The sequence below is a fragment of the Mesoplodon bidens genome, assembly GCF_964165515.1.
Source record: "Mesoplodon bidens genome assembly, chromosome: 18".
Taxonomy (NCBI): Eukaryota; Metazoa; Chordata; class Mammalia; order Artiodactyla; family Ziphiidae; genus Mesoplodon; species Mesoplodon bidens.
This window is the reverse complement of record NC_138175.1, coordinates 1,160,730-1,181,626: the sequence shown is the minus strand read 5'-3', so window position 1 is coordinate 1,181,626 and position 20,897 is coordinate 1,160,730. Positions and strand designations below refer to the sequence as shown.

Here is a 20,897-nt window from a genome sequence, read left to right as displayed (position 1 = left end):
CCACATATACATGCAGCTGATCTTCAGTAAAGGCACAGCCACCGCGTGGCAGACAGTCAGCTGGTCGGCAGGTGGTGCTGGAATAACTGGATATCCTCACGTGCAAAAAAAAAAAGAACAAAAACAAAAAACCTTTACCCTTATGCAAAAAGGATCTCAAAATGAATTGTAGAACTGAATATAAGAGCCCAAACTACCTAACTTCTAGAAGAAAACATAAGAGAAAATCTTGTGACCCTGGGTTAGACAAAGATTTAAGACCCCAAAAGCATGAAGTATCGGAAAAAAACTGTTAGCTAAAATAAAAACTTTGGCTAAAATAAAAACTAAAATAAAAACTTTGGCTCTTCAAAAGATACTTAAGAGAATGAAAAGACAAGACACAAACTGGGAGAAAATATTTGCATGACATAAATCTGGTAATGGACTTGTGTCTAGAATATATAAAGAACTCTCTAAAGTATAGGATTATAGAGGATTCTTAGTAAGACAACCCAGTTCTTAAATGGACCAAAAAAAAATTGATATGAAGGAATAGATACTTCACCAAAACAGCATACAAGGAACACACACACACACACACACAAGAAAAGACAGTCAACATCATTTGTCATTACGGAAACAGAAATTAAACCCACAACAGGGTACCACTACAATAGCCAGAATTAGAAAGAACGACCACACCCAGTGACGGTGAGGCTACGGCGCAACTGGACGGACTCTCATTCACTGTCAGTGGGAACACAAAATTGTACAGTCACTGTGAAAAACAGTGTGACAGGTTCTTTAAAAGTTAACCATTCCCCTACCGGAAATCCCAGCTCTGGGCATTAACCAAAATGAAAGGAAAACACAGGCATAGTGTCTGTAAACAGCTATTCACAGCAGCTCTGATCATAACAGGTAAGAACTGGAAACAGTGCAACGTCTGTAGACATTGACAGGTGCCACGTGGAACCCGTGGGATGGGCGCTGAGTGGAAGGATGAACGGAGCAGCGTGGTTCCGTTCACAGCAAAGTCTAGAGAAAGAAAACCTATAGTGACCAAAGCACACCGGTCGTCTCCTGAGCCCAGGGGATGGGACGAAGGTGTTGGCTTTGAAGAGGCACTTTGGAATGACAGAGATTTCTGCGTCAGGATTGTGGTGGTAGGTACGTGGCTCCGAAGATTTGTTAAACTCTGCGCACTGTATACTTAAAACTGGTGCATTTCGTTGTATTTAAACTGTGTCTCAACAAAGCACTCAAAGAGCGGGGGCAGGAGAGGCTCTGAAGACGAAGGTCCAACCACCTCTTTAAGAGGACTTTTGCTGTGAAGGGGAGCAAAGGGTGTAGCTGGCAGTGCAGTGGGTTTGGAGGGTTCGGTAAAGAAGGGGAAAGGACAGCAGCTTGCGTGCCCATGCGCACTCCACGCTCAGCCCTCCAGCGACAAGCAGGGGGCTCGGGGAGGGGAGGGGGCTCCTGGAAGCCCCACAGGAGCGGGAGCCAGGGTCCGGGGCACAGCAGAGGCCCGGCCGAGGCCTGGGGGGCTGGGAAGGAGGCCGCCTCTCTCAGCTCAGCACGTGAATGGCTGCTGCTACGAGCACACATGCAGTCTCACTTAAAACAGGATCAGACCACACTTCTTAAATGAAACATCAGATATAATCTCTTTAACATGGCTGCAAGTTACGTTCCGCACACCTGGGTTCTTTCCGTGTTTCTGCCATCACAGACAACGCACTCCTGACACATGCCCAGGTGCACACGTGCGTGTTTCTCCGTGGTAGCAGAGTGTATGATTCCAGCACACGCAGGGTCCAGAAGAGGCAAATCCTCAGAGATGGAGAGCAGATGGGTGGCTGGCCAAGGGCGGGAGGTGGGTGGGCAGCCATGACCAAGGGGTGCGGCTTCTTGCTGAGGTGGCGAGAATGTGCCCAGGCAGCCATGGGGACACAGAGGCTAGGCGGGGCTGTGTGGTGTGCCGACTGTATCTCAGCAAAGTTGTTACCTTCTTCAAAAATAACCATGAGACGAGGATCTCTAGAGATGGATGGGTCAAAGAGACAGGGCCTTGTGACCGGCGGGCCACCGCGCACCTCAGCAGAGCCCCGGCGCCCGCGGCCCCTGCAAGAGGGCTCCTCGCACTGCCATCAGGGCAGCCCCGCCGACACCGCACAGCCATGCCACCACCTCCCCCCGGGGCTGCAGAGCGGCCGGCGAGGCCTGTGGCCGGGGCCATCTCTGCCCCACCTGTCCGGACCACACGGCAGCTGATCTTCGGAAAGCCCAGCTCCGGCCACGCTACTCCTCAGCACGGACGCCTCCCGTGGTGGCCCGTCCAACGGATGACCCAGCCTGCACGCTGAGCCCCACCGGGCCACACAGGGTGCCAGGCACTCAGAGGAGCCCGCTGGGTGGCCACCCCCACCCCGCCCCCGGACCCCAAGCCTCTTTCACACCCTGCGGCTGCTCAGCAAAGGGGACCATCGGAACCAGCTTACTTTTTTTTTTTTTTGCGGTACGCGGGCCGCTCACTGCTGTGGCCTCTCCCGTTGCGGAGCACAGGCTCCAGACGCGCAGGTTCAGCGGCCATGGCTCACGGGCCCAGCCGCTCTGCGGCATGTGGGATCTTCCCGGACCGGGGCATGAACCCGTGTCCCCTGCATCGGCAGGCGGACTCTCAACCACTGCGCCACCAGGGAAGCCCCGGAACCAGATTACTTTTAATCGCATGTTTGGAGGAAGGAGGTGGAATGATTAAACCTTAAGTATAGAAATATTACTGTTACAGGGCTTATTTACTTCATGCGAACACACACGTACAATTATAAAACAAGAGAAAGTAAACAGGAAGCTTCTACCTGTCTCTGAAGAGCATCTCGAAGGGCCACAAGCACTAGCAGGAGACTCCTCACAAACGAACACCAGTCCCGGGCAGCCAGACAGCGCTGGGTACAGGCAGCGCTTCTAACAACAGACACACGGCCAACACAACGGCACACCCGGCGGCACTGCGACACCAGAACAAGGCCCTGAGCGCGCTGCCAGGCCGGCAGGATGTGCGGGGGCCGGGCGGAGCCTCCTCAGCTGGGCGCCCCTCTGTAAGGACAGGCAGGGCCCCGTGCCACCCCCGCCAGGGGACAGCCCGCCCCCGCCCCCGCCCTCACGGTCCACCCGCCGCGTCATTTCACTGCTTTTCAGTAATACGTGGCACCGTGGCTGAAACACACACCTCCCCTCCCGCACGTCCTGCGAGGCGTGCATCTTCAAGGATTAACCTCACATGCGGCAAACAAACAAATGCTCTTGTTGAAGCACGATGTCTGACCCTAGGATTTCACAGCGTCCTGTTGCCTGCTCCCTCTGAATTTAAGTGAAAGGAAACTCTGAGAAATGACTTCATGACTTCATGAATATTAGACAAGTCACCAAATGCTTAAGAGGCTGAAGACGGTCAGTATTTCAGCAGGCGGAGCCTGGCCGAGCAGCACCGACCCTGTGAGGCAGCTGGTCTCCTGCACCACCAGCCCCATCACCAGGGAAGGTGCCGGGGCCACCACAAGCTCGGACAGAGGGCCGGGTGGGCCCGGGCAGCCCACCGCGGGGCTGTAGGAACCAGGTGGTTGATCCATCTGCAGCTGCTCTGTCATCTAGGTGTGGCAGGGTGACATGGCAAGGTCCGTTCTACTTCCTTTAAGAATGAAAAGCCCCGGGCTTCCCTGGTGGCCCAGTGGTTGAGAGTCCGCCTGCCGATGCAGGGGACACGGGTTCGTGCCCCGGTCCGGGAAGATCCCACATGCCGTGGAGCGGCTGGGCCCGTGAGCCATGGCCGCTGAGCCTGCGCATCTGGAGCCTGTGCTCCACAGCGGGAGAGGCCACAACGGTGAGAGGCCCACGTACCGCAAAAAAAAAAAAAAAAAGAATGAAAAGCCCCGATGGCAGGAGGGGGCAGTGGGGGATGGACCCTCAGAGTTCCAAGGGGTTCAGAGAGCAACGTGCTGCAGATTCACTAGAATACATGAAGGAAAGCTCGGGGTCGCAGTTTGTTTCCATCTAACAACATTAGAAAAACCTAAAGGTTACCAAGTCTTCCCGGGCAGGTGGACACTGGCTGTGTGTGTAGCCGCCCGTGACCCCAAGGCCAGCACCACATCTGAAGGAGGCGTGAGGGGCAGCGGACCCCCACCCTTCCGCTCGCTCCCAGCTTCCTCCCAGCCCAAGCGGGACTGGCTGCCCCCTCGGCAAGCCTGCAAGGATCACACACAGGAGCAGCCACAGCAGGGAAGAGCTTATGGTTCCACTTCTGCTATTTTAAAAGCAAAGTTTCTGTTCCCACTTCTGGTATTTTAAAAGCAAAGGTTTGTTTTTGTTTTTTTCCATAATGAACAAAAGAAAAAGCAAAGATGCTTATTTTTACTTAGTCTTAGAATAAGCAGAGACACACTGAGAGTGGGTAGTTTCTTAAGGACCGATTCACAATGAGCACTCGTGCTCCACTCAACGGGAGGCAAGGCCCCTTGTGGAACTGTCTCGTGGAGCCATTAAATAACCCCAAGAAATCAGGAGACGGTGATCAAAGATCATTCTCATCCACAGCAGGGAGATCCGTGACTTGCCCAAGATCACAAGAAACGGAGCTCAGAGAAGTGGCCAGGCCTCTCCTGGCTAATGCCTCCGCACTGGAGCTGGTGCGCACTGGCCCTGAGCAGAGGGGCAGGCCCAGGGCAAAGACGAGAGCCAGGCTGACCCCGCCCACTGGAGGGGCGGCCCCACCCACCAGAGGGACACAGCCAGTGTGAGCCTGTGTGGTGAGCTTTTAATAAATAATTCAAGGCCCCGCACGTTACTGCTGCAGAGAGCAAACAGATGATGGCAAAGGCATTTTGAAAACCTTACCATGAGCTGGGGCTGCTTTTCACTAACAAAGCACAGTATTTTTTTTATTCTCAAGTTTCTGATCCTTACCTTTTAAAAAATATGACATTATAGATTGCAAATAACAGTCTGTTGTGAATTTTTTAAAATTACTTATTACTGATTCTCAACAACTCCACATGAGACGTCTCCTGTGAAGGGAGTGAAATGGAAACTTCCAGTGATGAGCACAGGCTTCCCAGGCCGCCATCGACTGGACCCGGGGCCACTGGCTGTCAGCTGACCTTGGTCAGAAGAGGAAACAAGCTCAGGAAGCTGGAAGGACCGGAACAGGCCTTACAGCCAGGACGCAGTCAGGAGTCAGGAGCACGGTCCCAGAACGACACTGCTGATTCAAGTGCCAGCTCTGTGAGAAAGGCACAGTGCAATTCTGGGGACCTCCCCAAAAGGACATCTTGCACATAACAGATGTCAAGAGAAGCCAGGGTGCCACCTCCCAGGGCTGCTCCGAGGCCCTTCAGCCGTCATCTCCAAGGGGTCAACTCCTGGACCCCTGGTACACTGCTGGTGAGAATGTAGAACAGTACAGCTGCTGTGCAAAACAATATGGCAAGTCCTCCAAGAGTACAACTGAGAATTACCATGCGACCCAGCAATTCCACTTCTGAGCATACACCCTCCCCCAAACGAGAGCAGGGTTTCAGAGAGATATCTGCTCCGCCATGTTCACAGCAGCGTTACTCACAAGAGTCAAACACAACATGGAAGCAACCCAAGCGTCCATCGACAAATGAATGGATGGAAAAAAATGTGGTTTATCTCTACAATGGAATATTCATTATTCGGCCTTAGAAAGGAAGGAAATTCTGCAGTGCGCTACCACACAGACTTCAGAACACTGAGGACGTTATGCTCAGTGAAATGAGCCCGTCACAGAAAGACAAACACTATAAGATTCCACGGATGTGAGGTCCTTGGAAGTGTCAAACCCACAGAGACACACAGTAGAGAGGATGACAAGGGGCCGTCTGTAACCGCTGGCATCACAGCCCATCCCGGCCCGCCCCCTTCCCCCCGAAAAGATGGCCCCCTCCTCCTCAGAGGGGGAGCACAAACGCCAGGCAAAGGCCTGCCGTACCCACGCCCAGGTCCTCTGGCCCCAGGTCCTCACCAGGGTGACCCCTGCAAGGGAGGCAGGAAGGGGCCATGCCCGTGACAGAGTAAACCAGGGGTTCACCGCAGCCAGCCCCCTGGACCCCTCTGTGGGGAGGGCCCACGGCTGTTCCTGCTTGTGGCGGCATCTGGGAGGTCAGAGCAGAGAGCAAGCCTGGCCGGCACTCCAGGGGAGGGGGGCCCTGGGGTGGGGCCGACGACACCTCACCCCTCCCCCAGCAGCCCTCCCCCAGCAGCCCTCTCCTGCTCGCCAAGCTGGAGGCTCCATTCAGGGCAACCTTCCTTTCTATTCTTTTTGTAAAGAACACTGGGGTGATGGGACTTCCCTGGTGGCACAGTGGTTACGAATCCGCCTGCCAATGCAGGGAACATGGGTTTGATCCCTGGTCCAGGAAGGTCCCACGTGCCGCAGAGCAACTAAGCCTGTGTGCCACAACTACTGAGCCTACGCTCTAGAGCCTATGTGCCACAAATACTGAGCCCGCACACCACAACTACTGAGCCCGCACGCCACAACAACTGAAGCCCGCATGCCTAGAGCCCGTGCTCTGCAACAAGAAAAAGCCCGCACACTGCAACTAGAGAAAGCCTACACATAGCAATGAAGACCCAATGCACCCAAAAAAATAAATAAAATGAATCTAAAAATAAAAGAAGAAGAAGAAGAACACTGCGGGGAAAGTAACGAGAAGCAGGAAGTCCTTTATAACACAAGTCAGGCATCATTACTATGCTCAACTTCTGACATCTACCTTTAAAAATGGTCCTGTGGGGCTTCCCTGGTGGCGCAGTGGTTCAGAGCCTGCCGATGCAGGGGACACGGGTTCATGCCCCGGTCCGGGAAGATCCCACATGCCTCGGAGCAGCTGGGCCCGTGGGCCATGGCCGCTGAGCCTGAGCGTCCGGAACCTGTGCTCCGCAGCGGGAGAGGCCACAACAGTGAGAGGCCCGCGTACCGCAAAAAAATAAATAAATAAATAAAAAACAAAGGTCCTGTGGACTTCCCTGGTGGTCCAGTGGGTAAGACTCCACACTCCTAATGCAGCGGGCCCCAGTTCAACCCCTGGTCAGGGAACTAGATCCTGCATGCCGTGACTAAGAGCCCGCAAAACCAAATAAATAAACATTAAAACAAAAACCCAAACAAAAACCGGTCCTGTGGCTAGTTCTTTTCCTCCCGTGAGACCAGGCCCACTCCCACCATCACAGGCCCCCGGGGCTTCTCCAGGAAGGGCGCCCAGAGCTATGTGCCCTCCTCGAACACCACCAGGGACAAGCACATCCACAGCCTTGGGTCCCAAAGACCGCCACCCCCACCCCTGCCCACTGCTGGTTTTAGCGACGAAGAAACTGAGGGATCAGATGCAACTTTTAACCCCTCGTCATGGGTCACTATGAAGGGCTGAGCTCTTGCCCACGTCAGCGCGGGCTTCACGTCACCCACACCCGCTTCCTGCTTCTACGCGTGTGCAGCGCAGCAACGGCGCAGGCGGCAGTGCAGGTGTGCCTCGGCCACTGGTACTGGGTTTCCACGCTGGGTTCATCACTGGCACCTGGGAGCGACCTGGGTAAGACCTTCCCGTAACGACTGTTCCCGCGGGCCTCGCTCAGAGGTTCTGTTCCAGCTGAAGTGGGTGTTCAGAAAGCCTGCCTCAGCTTTACCAGCAGGGGGACCAGCGGGGGCACCTGCGTGGACGTTCTCTAAACTTCATCTCTTAAGGCAAGAGCAGCCCGGCCCAGAGGCTTCCGTGCTGGGAGGGCGCCGCGCCCGCGCCCGCGCCCCCGCCGACACCAACGCTCGCTCCCTGCAGGTCTCAGAAGGTGATGCTCTGAAAGCCCCAGAGAGTGAAGAAGAAAGGCAGCCTCGGACAATGGACAACCAGACGGCCTGACACCAAGGCACTTTCCCGGGTCGATCGCCAGCTTAACTACCTGGACACACGGGTGCCGCCTGCAGCCAACTTCACAGACATCAAACGTGCCCAGCGTGCTCTGCCCGAGACAGGCGCTCGCAGCCGACACGGGCGAGCACGCGGCAGGCCTGGACGCCAGCCTCCCTGAGCCAGCAGACGCCATGTCTCTCTGAGAGTTTTACTTTTAGGGTTAGTATCTGCATCCCCCTCCTTTCTTTAGACTAAGATTCTGGAACATTGTTCACAGCCATTTAAACCTCTGCTAGTAAAACACAAGAGGACGGCCAGCTGAATGAGGATGCAGGTGCCATCAACTCTGCTTCTCCGAAATACCGCAGACGACCAAACACGGCATACAAGGAAACAACGGTGACCGGATGTGCGTGACCCTCACAGGCAGCAGACGGCACCCCCTCCACCTGCGATGCAACACCCGCCCAGCTGTCCGTCCACAGGCAGGAGGGCTGGGCGACGACGGGAGGCCCGTGTCCCACACGCGAGCCCTTCTCCACACGCCCCAAGGTCCCCACAGCGCCACTGCCCGTGTCCTCCCTTGAGGACGCCTCCGGAAAACACAGCCTAGAGACCAGACCACGGGCGCAGCCCACACACACCACCGGGCCGCCAGGAAGCGAGTGCCAGGCGCCAAGGGCTCAGGATTCTTTCTTATTTTCAGCGAAGACCAAAGAAGATCACCTAGGAGCCCGCTACTGCGGACACCACACCAGACCAGACCTTCCCTGCCAAGGGCCTCCCACCTCCTCCCTCGGGTCCAGCGTCTGGACGGTCCGCTAGGCCCACACCCCAAGGCCAGGCCGCCAGAACCCTTCTTTGTGTTTCAGCGCCTCCTATGCCACAAAGGCCACCGTCCGCCCCTCCGCCCCTCACCCTGAAAGTGGAGCTGGACGGTAATTTCTCAAGAGCCACCTGCATCCACCTTCACACCCACAGTGAAAGGCACAGCACCCCCTCAGTGGTGCAGAGAGGAAGATGGGACGGCACTCACCACGGTTTTGCGTAAAAGCCACAAAATCCCAAAGTGCGTGTCACAGATGCCAAAAGCAGCATCGCGGATTTTCGCCACCCCGACCAGCAAGCCTGGAGTGAGCGGCAGTTATGCTGCGCAACAAGACTCCAGAGCTGCGCCTCAAACCAAAGGCCCGCAGGCCGGGGTCTGCCTCTGGCCGGTGCTGGCACTCCAAGAATCCCCGTCCCTCCGGGTACAAGGGCAACACAGCTTGAATGGCAGTGAAAAGGCTTCCAGGGACAGCCACCCTTGGGCAAAATGAACTGCAGAAAGCCTAGAGTATGCACGTCACCAACATTCAGCTGCCTCATCTAATGGACAAGGGCCGCGCGCGCGCGCGCGTGTGTGTGTGTGTGTGCGTGCGTGCGTGTGTGTGTGTGTGTGTGTTGAGGAGCTATGGAGAGAAGAGGAACAGAGTCACATACACCAAGAACTCCCACGAGAGAGACACAGGTAGTGAAGCGTCCTGCTCAGCTGGCCTAGAGCCTGACCCACACAGCAAGGCCTGTGGCCAGCCTCGGGGCACTGAGCTATGCCTCCCGGGGCAATGCAGCCCACTACGGCACAGAGTGAGTTATTCCAAGCCTGGGCCCCATGCCTGAGCTGCTCAGCACCACCCACTCACCTCCTCCCTGTGGGCCTTGCCTTCTTCCTCCAAGTCTGAGGCCCTCTCCACACAGGTGGGGAGCACCGCCTGAGGCCCGCCCAGGCCCCAGGGCACACCCCCATAGTTACAGCTGAAAACATTTAAAGTGTTATCTTCTTTACTTACACACAGGTCAAATCCCATGGTGTCCTCATCAGCAGGGAAGCGCCCACCACCAGAAGGCTCCACCCAGCAGCACCAGGGCAGTGTCCCGTGTCTATTTAGAACCAAATCAAAGAGATAACAGTCGCAAAATGAAGCACAACACTGAGGCCTGAAGGAAATGAAACACAATAAATATTCACCACACATAACCCAAATCCAATTTGGGAAAATATATCTATCAGTATTTATTTAAGACATACAATATTTCCAGGCTAAAGAATTCTGGTCAGAAATAGGTAGATTTTCGGGATTTCCATGGGGGCGCAGTGGTTAAGAATCCGCCTGCCAACGCAGGGGACATGGGTTCGAGCCCTGGTCCGGGAAGATCCCACATGCCGCGGAGCAACTAAGCCCGTGTGCCACAGCTACCGAAGCCGGCGTGCCACAGCTACTAAGCCTGTGCTCTAGAGCCCGTGAGCCACAACTACTGACCCCACGTGCCACAACTACTGAGCCTGCACTCTAGAGCCCATGCTCCGCAACAAGAGAAGCCAGCGCAATGAGAAGCCCACACACCACAACAAAGAGTAGCCCCCCACTTGCCGCAACTAGAGAAAGCCTGCGTGCAGCAACAAAGACCCAATGCAGCCAAAAATAAATAATTTTTTTAAACTTAAAAAAAAAGGTAGATTTTCATTCCAATTTTTTTCATTCACTCTACAATCTGAAGCATTGTATAGTGAATAAAAAAATCTCTAAATTTACCCTGTAATTTTTTTGTTTGTTTGTTTTTTGTTTTTTTTTTTCATTTTTTTATTTTTACCCTGTAATTTGACAATGCATACAAATTTGTTAATATGCTTAAATGCCAAGCAAGGGTTAAGACAGTCTTATAAAGTTTTGAAATCTCTTTTAAAAAAAAGAAAAAGAAAGAAAGAAAGAAGGCAAGAAAGAAGAAAGAAAGAAAGAAAGAAAGAAAGAAAGAAAGAAAGAAAGAAAAGAAAGAAAGAAAGAAAGAAAAAGGAAAACCACGCTTACGTTGCCTACAATTCTGTGTCCAGAATTTAGGGAAATCAACCCAAATTTTCTTTGAGTTCTATTAAATTCACATGCAATCTCTGTGCCAAGCCTGGCTCAATACTTCTACACACCAAACAGCCTACACTTACTTCTGTCACACACCCCAGCGTAGTCTGGGTAACGGGCCACCAGGTTCCCACCCCTGCCCATCAGGGAGGGAAGGGAGCCTCTTCCCCAGCGCCTGGGCCCCAGAGGTCTCGGGGGACACTCCGGGCAACCCACCAGCTTTGTCGCTGCAGTGACCTCTGGCAGGACCAGCAGAAAGACCACCCAGATGGGGTGACCTCTTGGGAGGGCGGGGTGTCTGCCGGCCAAGAGACCCTGGAATGCACGGTGGCTACTGGACTTTCTGGAACTTGCCTTCCCAAACACCCCAAGCTCGTGCGCGGTGTGCTTGCCCCCAACTCCTCCCGCTCTGCGTCCGCGGACACAGGGGACCGTGCTCAGGGGAGCCCAACACAACCCTGTCTTCGTGACAAATCGGCTGCAACTTGCCTGCAACCAGCAGACTCTTGCTAAAGACTGCGGCTCCCAACCCAGCCCCTTCCCAGCTGTGCCACGTGGGTGCTGGCACGTGCTCACAGGCGGGTCAGTGACACTTAACGGGACAGAACCCACGACGCCAGTTTAACAGAGCAAGTCCCCGGAGCTGGCCCCCCAGCTCCGGGTACCCTACATGCCAAGCCTGGTCCCGGGAGGCTGACCCTGGGGAGGGCCAGACGGAGGCCCTTTGGCCTCTGCAAGATGCGCTGTTGTGAACAACTCGTTATAAACGTGGAAACCACCCTTATCCATCTGGCTGTACAAACTCAGGCCACAAATACAAACGCTGGCCTGTGGCCAACCAGCGTGCAGCCCAAATCCCTCACCGCCCCCCACCGGGGCCCTCCACCAGGAGACCCAACAGAGTCCGCTGCCACCGCGGGCCTCCAATGGCCAGGAGCACCTCACTCCCGGCACCATGCACAGGGACGCTGAGAGCACCCAGCCCGGCCCAACATCCAACACCACCCTGGGGTCCCAGCGTGTGCGGGCTCCTCAGACTCACGGGCCGGGGCTGAGCCCAGGGCCCCTGCTCTGCAGAGTGAGCTTCCTCGGGGGCCAAACCTGAGACCGCCCTGCACGGCAACCCAAGGAAACCAGAGGGGGCTCCGGCTTTCAGACCAGCCCCCCCAGATGCGTGGCTGCCCGAGGCAACCCACGGCCCCCGCACGCTGCCCTCGGGTGCCTCCCCGCCCACCAACGTCCTGATGACGACAGGTGGCTGCGCACGTGTCACGCCCCCATGCCACCTCCCTCAGACCCCAGTCCAGAGCTTAGAAAGCACCTCCTAGACACACATCGTACGCTACTACTCACTCCTTATTTTGGACTAAAACCAGTTCTCTTTGAGGGAAGTAACATTAAAACAATAATCCAAAGCTAGAGAGCACTTGTAAATTCCTTGTTTCATTCATACGGAAGCAGACAGACTTGTTGTGTGTTAGATGTTCCTCATCTGCTACTGGGCGCCCCGCTGGGGCCCAACAGTGAGCCCCACATGGAGAGATTTCTCTGGAAGATGCTGCACCTGCAGCAAACATCTCTGTTCACCAAGAGACCCTTCCCTGGCTCCCAGTTCTGTTCACAAGGCCTGCGTTCAGCGGTGTCACCAACAGGCCCTCAAACCAGCTTCCGACACCCCTTTCAACACACATCTTGTCCAGGCTTTTCTCTTTAGCACTGTATCTTGCTCTCAAATTAATTCCTTGCTCAACAGGAAACTTCCGAGCAATGGAAACCCACAGGCCAGGGGCAGCAGGATGGCAGCAGAGCAGCCTAGTGTCTTCCAGAAGGACGTGGCCGCCGGCAGGCGAGCTCCGGAAGGCCTCCCTCAGCCCCCTCGGCCCTGGCAGCGCACGCCGGACTCGGCAAGATGCGCAGGCACCCCAACCTCCACAGGCTTCCCCAAAGAGAACGTGACTCTCTCACCACCAAAGGCTCCGGTCACAGCAAAGAGCAGAGCGACATGTCCACTCCTGGAGTAGCCTGAGACACACATGCACGCACACACAAACCTCTGTGCTCGTGTCCGCAGCTGCACGGTTCACAGCTGCCAAGGGGAGGAGATGATTCAGGGGTCTGTCGACCCACGAATGGATCCCCAAGGTGTGGTACTGCCACACGGTGAACTACGCCTCGGCCACAAAAAGGAACGGCGCCCCGCTACACGAGATGCGGGTGAACGACAACACGACGCTCGCGGAAGCTCCCAGACACAGCGGACGTTCATGGGCAGATCCACAGAGATGGGAAGCAGGGCAGCGGTCACAGGTGACGACAACATCAGAAGGTCCCCATGGTACGGGAGCTGCTCTCGTGTCCTGACTGTGGCGCTGCACACAGGGGGCCCAGGACACACACACACACACACATCTAGGTGACAACAGGGCGGTCTGAGGAAAATCAGAGGACTTGACCACAGCCGGTATGCTACCCTGGTTGTGATGTTGTCCCGTTTTGCAAAATGTTGCCATGAGAGAAACCAGGCCAACTGTACAAGGCTCTCTGTGTTATTTCCTACACTTGCATGTGACTCTACAAAGATCTCAAGAAAATCAACACACACAAGCCACAAGGAGCCAGTGCATCTCGACACCCAGGCACCACGAGCACACAACCCCCAGCCCCACCGATAGGTCCCAGCTGAGGGCTTGAGCTCTGAGAGGCTGGGGACGTCCCCCAGGCTCAGCCCACGCTATCGAGAGCAGAAAGCAAAACCTTCTTTAGATTCAAGCGTCAGGAAGAGCAGGGAAAGGGAGGGGCCATTTCAATCAGGTGTGGTGAGAAGGGATTGGTGGTCAAAGCGCTATAATCAGTAAAACCAGCTTCTCTCCCTTTGCAAGAATCCATGTGCTTGGGCTTCCCCGGTGGCACAGTGGTTAAGAACCTGCCTGCCAACGCAGGGGATGTGGGTTCAAGCCCTGGTCCGGGAAGATCCCACATGCCGCGGAGCAACTAAGCCCGTGTGCCACAGCTACTGAGCTTGCGCTCTAGAGCCTGTGAGCTACAACCACTGAGCCCACGTGCCACAACTACTGAGCCCACATGCCTAGAGCCCGTGCTCCGCAATGAGAAGCCACCGCAATGAGAAGTCCGCGCACTGCAACCAAGAGCAGGCCCCGCTAGCCGCAACTAGAGAAAGCCCACGCACAGCAACGAAGACCCAACAATTAAAAAAAGAAAAAGAAAAGCAGAATGAAACGATTAAAAAAAAAAAAAAGAATCCGTGTGCTCCATCACAGGCTTTCTTCTCAGGGCTCAGCACACTCAACTGAAAGGACCTGCACCCCAGGGTGGCCAGCGTGCATCCCCACAGCAGCTCTGAGGACATGCGTACAGCCGTGGGGGCCCACGTGGAGAAGTTTCCCGAAGGGCCTGTTGCCACATCTGGCAGTCTGATCCGCTCCCTGGCCTAAGGGTGCTCGTGGGACAGCAGCTCCTGCCCCCAGCCCACAGAGCGATGCCGAGTCTCCATGTGGTCCAGCCATCACCCTGGAGCCCCTCAACAGCCGCCGTGGGGTCTCAAGGGCATTCCCACGCCCTACAAACCGGGCCATACGCAATGCCAAAGGTGGGTCACTGAAGACCACTTTTTCAAAAATCCTATTAAAGCTCTAAAGGTGAAACCAGAGGGATGATGGACTCACAAACGCAAAGGCAGGAGAGAGGGTCTGCACGGAGCCCAGGGCCCCTCCCACCGACTCCTGCCGCAAACTGAAGGAACACGAAGACCACCAATGATGGCACCTGACTCTCACATAAATAAAAGATTTTAAATTCAGTTCTGAGAAAAGTTACCACTAGAGTTCACACCCTTATAAGGAAAAAGCAACTACATGCATTGCAAGACAGACCGTAACACTCGAAGTCTAAGGAAAAGGCCCTGCACCCCGTCTGTGGAAGGTGCGGCTCCAGCAGGTGGGCCCGCGGCACAGCGCCAGCAAGGACAGGATCACCGACCCCAGCCGCTCTCACCAGCCATCGCTAGAAGATCCAAGGGGAAGGTTTTAAGTCTTTAACTATTAGACTTACTACGGAAGTATGTGCAGGTAAAGTGATATGACATCACAGATTTACTTTAAAATACTAAAATTTAAAAATTTTTTAAAAAGAAGGAAAACAAAGATGGACACAAGCAGAGAAAGAAACAGAACCAAATGCTGGTAATTGCTGAAACTGTACACAGAGTGTGTATGACTGTCTCAGGTTCTGGGAGTGCTGGGAAACGGAAGGTGAAATAAAAACGTTACCTTTACGTGTGCTGTGAGACCGCACATGCCGGGGCTCCTGACAGTGCGCCGTCCGTCTGCCCTCAGGCGGCCAGAGCTCTGTCCATCCCTAGACTTTTCCTGAACGACGCAGTCACCTTCAGAGTCATTCACAGAAGGGCCGCGTGCTCGCTCCTCCGCGCACGTGCACACGCATGTACACACACACGCGTGCACGCCTGTGGAGGAGCAGAGAAGCCAGTCCATGTTCTCACTACAGGAGATGAACTCTGAGGTCCCAGCCATGCCCTCCCTCAGCGTCACAACCGTAAAGGGCTCTCCTGCCCCGCCTCCAGATCACAGGCAGGGGACAAGGCACTGTCACACAGTGGGGGTGGAGAAGGCCTTCAAAGGTCATCCAGTCTAACCCAAAACAGTTCAGTTACTTTCCCACAATCCTAAAGCAAGCTAATGGTCAGCCTGAAAAGAAAAACTGTACTTCCAAAATCACACCAAAATAAGTCATGTGGTTGTGAGGTAAACGACAACACCCACATCATGTCAACCCTGGGTCTGGGCCGCCGGAACCCTCACGGGTCAGCCCTGCGCGCCACATTGGCAATGACAGCAGCGGCCGCAGGAGGGTGTTCTGGTCCCTAAACACGTGCGCGGACAAGTGGCACCTGTACCTGCCATGGGCACCATGACCACAGCCATGCTCCCCCAGGGGCTTCCTGGAGAGCAGGAGGAGGGCAATCTGCAGATACGGGAACCTCAGTTCCCAAGTCCAGGCGCGTAATTGGGGGGGCGGGGGGGGGGAGTCGGGGGGAGAGGGATGCTGAACTGCCCTCCTGGTCACAGGGCAACACCGCGGCCACCCCCGACAGGAGACATGGCCTTGCCAGAAACCAGCCACTCCGGAAAGAAAGAAACTGGCGTGAGATCATACCACCACCTGACATTTGTGTTCCCATGAGATGCTTCACTTAGCAAAAATCAAAACACTGAGTAACTCTCACATTCACCCAAGACCCACAGGCAAGCTCGGAGCACACACGTGTCCACCTGCCTGAACACCTTCTACAGTGACCAGATCGACACGGTCAGTACAGTTACTTGTGATGAAGTCTGTTGATTCCGTGCATTTCACAGAAACAGAGGTGGGGCTCAAGTCTCGGAAGGCGGTACCAGCTGGGCAGGAGGCCTGAGTCCCGGCCCAAGCGGCCTGAGTGCCCATGCTGGCCCATCAGCCTCTGGAGGAGAGCGTCAGGGCCTCTTCCCTGCCCTGGACAGAGGCTTTCGTGGCAAGCAAGCACCTGCTGACCTAGGACACGTCCCCGAGGGCGCAGTGCTCCCCGAGCAACCTCTCACCTTTCAGCCACAGACACCTTTTCTCCATCCCGTGGCAGAAAGGCTGAACCAGGACATGGGGCGCCCAAGTTCAGGGTCTTGAAACTAAGGGGGGCTCAGGGTGAGCTCTGCTGCCACCAAGGCCCTCACACCTGTCCATCCGGACCCAGCGGGCGCACCAAAGGCGACCACTCCTGCTTCCCGGCAGGGCTCTACGCGTTCCCAACTAAAGAGGAGCGCTGTGCGAGCCATCCCCCAAACCCCTGCCTACTTCCAGCCTGCGCTCTCCTGGCCTCACCCATCTGAGGTGTATCTGCCGGGCAAGATACACCTCTGGTGGCTAGGGCTTCAGCATCCAAAGTTCCCCAACGTCCCCTCTCACCCCTTCCGTTCCCTCCCCAAGCCCTCAGGTCGTCTCTGGAAATCCCCTTCCTCTGAACTTCTATTAACCGTGTTTACTATTAGTGTACTTATTTATTAGATACCTGTATTGCTGATATTTTATGTCTCATTTCATGAACTAATCTGTTGAACCATGAGAATCCGGGGCCTCAAAAAATACTTAACACGGCACTTAATACTCAGCAAGTATTCAGGAAAAGAACAACCTTGATGACTGAAGGCTACATAACACAAGTCCTGGGTGCTGGTCCTCTTGAACCCTCTTACTTCGTTGTGCTTTGCAACAAACTCAGACTGATACGTGGTCCTTTTTCTACCCACACTTCTACAAAGTTGCAGTGAGAGACTCATTTGCTTACAAGTGAACGATGGGGGCAGGGGGTGCAAGAAGGACAAAACTCGTAAATAATTATTTTACTGGTAACTGCCTCCACCTTCTCTCCTCCCCGTGACATCCTTTAAACGTAAAAACTCTATAAAACATGAATATCAGATTTCGCAAATGTACAGTATTTTAACAGAAATCATCCGGATCTTGTGCTTCTGATGCTAGTCATTCTCTTCACCAAACGAGTCCCCTTGGGAGCAGGGTCGGCAACCCCGGCCGCCGGGCCCATCTGTGAGCACAGTTCTAAGGGACAGTGCTCGCCAGCACACACATCACCGTGGCCGCTTTTGTTCTGCACCGACAGAGACTTCACGGCCAGCAGAGCCAACTGGCCCAGACGGAAAGGGCGTGCCGGCCTGCTCAGGGCTGCCTTCCTCAACAAGGTTCCGTGAGAGAATCAGACACCACCGTGTGTCCTGAGCTGACCTCTCCCTGTGCTTCCAGAGTGTGCCATCCAGGCAGCACCCTCACCAGGAAAACCAGCACTCAGCTCATTCGGCTTAGATGGGAAGAGCGCTTCAGGAGCTCTGTCCAGACAAGGCACGGGACACACCGATCCTTTCAAGTCTAAAGCCACATGATGAACATGTAGACATGCATGTATATGATGATTTTACTGGAAAGGTAAGTCCACCATCTTGACCACAGTGATTTAGTGCCAATTCTTGAAACTAATTTCAAATCACGACACCTAAGCTTGACCACCATAATGACCTCCAGAGAAAATCACAAAAATGTAGAGCATAAGAAGATATCAAACTAAGTTTATGTGTTATTAGGCCACAGACAAAGCAGGTTGAAAATAACAGTAACAGGATTATAAAGCCTGGTTAACTTGCATATTTTCTCAGGCTTTCTTTAAGACGCTGGTGTATACAAAGATCCTGAATATTAACAGGCCAAGCAAAATGCATCTAAATTTATTCATAAGCCTGAGTTATAAGCCTAAAAATATGCAGAAACAGTCGGAGCTCAGAAGTGGCTAGAAGCTCAGAGGGGCTCAACCAACCCACCGCTGAATCACTTTTCTAAGGACTACGCCCCGCTGAGCCTCCATGCACACAGCACCCCCGGGGCTCCCCATCACACACAGGTCAGGGACCACGCATGCCACAGCCTCTGATCTGTGGCCACCCCACTAAGGTCAGGAATCACTTGTGCGACAAGCACAACTTGGAAAAGCAGAACACAGGAGAGCAGGTGCAGTCAGGAGACACAGGAAGACAGAGGAGGCATTCTCACTCAGGCACTGTTTTGGTTTTTCTCCTTTTGTGCATGTTTTTTGGGAGGGGTAGTGGGTGGGGAAGGATTGTGTAAAGTTTAAAGTCTGTTCAGAACCAGACTGGATGGCACCCAGGAGTGTCAAGGCACCCGTGGAGCCAGAGCCAAGCCCAGACCCGGGTGGGGTGGCGGGGCTCACTGAAAACCCTGTTGCTCCTTGACTATGACCAACACACAGAGACAGACTCAATGCGTGGGCTCATCCGTGCCCACCAGTGTCCTTAAAACAGCTGGCCCCCAGACGTGCAAGGGCAGGACATGTCTGGAAAGCCTTTCTGACTGGTTACAGGAAGGCGGGGCAGCCCCCACACCTGCCCCACACTAGCCACGAGGCAGTTCAAGGAGCGCCTGCAGTCGGCGGGGCACAGAGGAGGACGACCAGTTTCTAAGTGAAATGGAAAAAAAAAAAAAAAAAAAAAAAAAAACAGATCAAATGTCAACAGTGAACGGGGCTCCCGATATGACCTGCACGCTGAACGTGGGGTTAGAGGCCGCCAGACCGGACAGGCAGAGCCTGGACGTGCTGACCAAGCGCTCCAGACGCTCGGCCTCTGAGCAGGGCAGGCTGCTCCACCACTGCTGGCCCAGGTGTACGTGCGGTGTGCGCACTCACGCTTCAGGAGGTGGGGACCAAGGTGGAGGGCAAACGAGGCGTCCTTTGTTTGCTCCACTCACATTGTGATTGTTTTCAATAACTGCCCAAGAAGTATTCATCAAAAACTTTTGTAAATACAGAAAAATAAAAACTTTAGATAGAAATGACCTGCTGCAGACACTTGCCATTTCACAGTTTCCTCATCGCTCACACACATGCACCTTCATCTTTATCCACCAAACCCTCTCTTTCCTGCATCTCCACACGACTCGATCCGAGTCCCAACATACACGGGTGTGTACGGAGCCCCTCCTGTCTCCCACGCCGTTCTCTCTCCGGCGGCTCAGGTGCAGGACGCCAGCGCGGTCGTACCTCCTCTGCTCCCAGGCGGCTCGAGGGCCGCGACCTCCAGGGCCAGCCACGGGCCACCCCAGGGCCCTCCTGGCCACACCTGCGTCCTTGGGGGCCCCGGAGGGAGGCGCTCTGGGTGGTGGAGAATCAGCGTGTGTGCTGGAAGCCAAAGCCGTCTCTGCTGAAAGGCAACGACCCGGTGCACACGGGCTCACGAGCAGGCAATCTAGAGAAGACGGCTGCAGCCATGAACAGGGCACTGAACCGACGCTGCAGGTGCCGCCCAGCGTGCTTTCCAGGGAGGAGCACAGAACCCGGGAAACACGCCCACCCGTCTCCACGCCAAGGGACCAGCACGAGGCCTGGTGTCTAAAGGAGGAGAGAGGCTGTGAGGTTCTGGCCCCAAACGTCCCCCTAGTGAGAAATACCCACAGCTCCCCTGCGCGGGCTCCAGAGGAGAGCTTGGCACAGACACGCCAGGCCCGGCACTGACGGGTCCCAGGGCCCAGCCCCGAACAGAGGGCAAGTCATCAACCTAAAAAGCAGGGACTGCAGGAAGAAACCCGCCAAGAAACTGCCAACACGCCTGGGTGTGCGGCCAGAAGGGGCAGCGTCTCTCGCACTGCACGACCCCCAACCCTAAGCCACCAACAAAAAGCCACATGTGACAAGCGTCCTGCCTATAAACCAGGTGAGACGACTCCATGGGGTGACCCGCTTCCAACTCCAAGAAAAAGATGGACTTAATCCTGTGCCGAGGCCCACGGGGGACAGTCAGCACACAGCCCCGGCTTCCAAGAGATGGCGGACGCCCGCCCACAGCCCCTCCGCCCTCGGTCCTGTCCGTCTAATCTCCACAGCTCCTCTGCATTGGCAGCTGGTTCCATGTGAAGCAGCCTCAGGATGTGTCCAGTAGAAGCCTTTTGGGCAAAGAGGAAACCGCACCTGAACCCAGATCCTCTGCCCTCGACTGCCGAGTGCCCAAACCGGGGACTTGCTCCAATGTGCCCAGCAGGACTCGGGTTTGAAACTGCACACAGCAAAGGGCCCGAAGCACGGCCCCCATGGTCTGGTTGCACACGAGGGTCCGAGGGGCCCTCCGGACAACCTCGGCCCCTGTCCCAACCAGACGGAACCCTGCCCACAGGCTCGTCAGGACACACGGTCCACAGAACCAGACCTTCAGAACTCTCATGGCAAGAAAGGAATGGCCTTCAGCTAGTCAAATTCAGCCTGGAGGATATCTGTCAGTACACATGTATGTACGTACACACGCACCCCATATTTACTCACTTTTATCATCCAGCGTTTAGTGAACATTTTTCAGCCCCACAAATGGACGTGACAGGGCGGGGGGAGAAGACTGGGCTCAGGACATACTGTCGGCTGGCCTGGGTCATTCACTTGGTGACCACAATGCAGCCACGCGAGCTCTCTGGGCCGTGGCCTCCCAGCAGTGCTCACACCGTGTCTGTTCTC

The 20,897-nt window shown here is 55.0% G+C and overlaps 1 protein-coding gene across 10 annotated transcripts in view; it reads right to left on the bottom strand.

The window, feature by feature from the left end:
- Nucleotides 1–20,897, bottom strand: part of ANKRD11 (ankyrin repeat domain containing 11) — a 167,692-nt gene that overhangs the window by 54,788 nt on the left and 92,007 nt on the right. For 2 of the 10 annotated variants that reach the window (XM_081216661.1, XM_081216662.1), the window contains one exon: nt 9,743–9,833. The exons of the other annotated variants lie outside the window; for them this stretch is intronic. The gene's annotated coding sequence lies outside the window, so the exon portion shown is untranslated. Of the gene's footprint in view, nt 1–9,742; nt 9,834–20,897 lie in introns of those variants that run through there. 10 annotated transcript variants of the gene reach the window in all.